Source organism: Cebus imitator, unplaced genomic scaffold (genome assembly GCF_001604975.1).
Source record: "Cebus imitator isolate Cc_AM_T3 unplaced genomic scaffold, Cebus_imitator-1.0 Scaffold675, whole genome shotgun sequence".
Taxonomy (NCBI): Eukaryota; Metazoa; Chordata; class Mammalia; order Primates; family Cebidae; genus Cebus; species Cebus imitator.
The window spans coordinates 442,228-443,832 of NW_016107990.1; the positions used below are offsets into that span (position 1 = coordinate 442,228).

Sequence of the window (1,605 nt, forward strand, 5' to 3'; positions counted from 1 at the left end):
GGGGTTTCACCATGTTGACCAGGATGGTCTCGATCTCTTGACCTCGTGATCCACCCGCCTCGGCCTCCCAAAGTGCTGGGATTACAGGCTTGAGCCACCGCGCCCGGCCCGTAATAGTCTTTTTAAAAAATCAAACATGTTCCATTAAGTATAATGAAAGCTGTTCAAGTTATCTGCACAGAAGGTTTTAAATGATTTTGAGAGTTAGTGTTTTATATTTAAGGCATTTTGCCTGCCAGGCTATGAAGATATTCTCCTAAGTTATCTTTTGAAAGAGAAATGAAAGAAGACATTTAAAACCCCAAAGCATATACTATGTTCAAGGATTAGAAGATTCAATGTTGTGAAGATGTGAATTCTCCCCAAATTGATGTATGTATATTAAATGTAATCCCTTTCAAAGTTCCAGGAGTTTTGTTCTGTGGAATTGATGACAGATTCTAAAACTCATCTGGAAATGAAAAGGACCAAAAATAGCCAGCTCAATCTTGAAGAAGAGAAAGAATGTGGGAGGATTTATGCAACTGTATATTAGACTCATTACACAGTTACTGTAATTAAAACAGTGTGGGATCAGCACTGCATAGTGTCAAGAAACAAACCCACACATATAGGCCCACTTGATTTATGACAAAGTCGGAGCTCCAGAAGAGTGTGCTAAAGACAGTATTTCCAGTAAATGTTACTGGGTCAATTAGATGATCATATAAGAAAAAACAAAAACAAAGACAAAACGTTGATCCCTACTTTACACACATAAATTCCAGGTGATTTGTAGATCTAAATGTATCATTAGAATAATAAAACTTCTAGAAGTCGAAGCATCCCAGCAACCCGACCACGGCCGGTCTTCCCTGGACAGCATGAACGACACTGTCCAAACCTTCTTCACTCCCGCCAGCACCAACCATCCCCCAAACTACGAGATGCTGAAGGAGGAACATGAGGTGGATGTGCTGAGGGCGCCCCACAACCCTGTGCCCCCAACATCCACCGTGATCCCCATCTGAAGCAAGACCTCTGTGCCCGACCACGTCGTCTGGTCCCTGTTCAATACCCTCTTTATGAACTCCTGCTGCCTGGGCTTCATAGCATTCGCCTACTCCATGAAGTCTAGGGACAGGAAGATGGTTGGCGACCTGACCGGGGCCCAGGCCTACGCCTCCACCACCGCCAAGTGCCTGAACATCTGGGCCCTGATTTTGGGTATCATCATGACCATTCTGCTGATCATCATCCGAACACTGATTCTGCAAGCCTATCAATAGATCCAGAGGAATCATCCTGCTCACCAAAAGATACAATCATTAGAGTGAACCAGCAACCAACAGAATGGGAAAAAATTTTTGCAATCTACCCATCTGACAAAGGGTTAATATCCAGAATCTACAAAGAACTAAAGAAGATTTACAAGAAAAAAACAAACAAACCCATTCAAAAGTGGGCAAAGGATATGAATAGACACTTTTCAAAATAAGACATACATGAGGCCAACAAACATAGGAAAAAATGCTCATCAACACTGGTCATTAGAGAAATGCAAATCAAAACCACATTGAGATACCATCTCACGCCAGTTAGAATGGTGATCATTAAAAAATTTGT

General features: G+C 42.0%; 1 pseudogene; it reads left to right on the top strand.

The window, feature by feature from the left end:
* Positions 1–821: 821 nt before the first annotated feature.
* Positions 822–1,268, top strand: LOC108296002 (annotated as a pseudogene).
* The last annotated feature ends 337 nt before the right edge of the window (positions 1,269–1,605 follow it).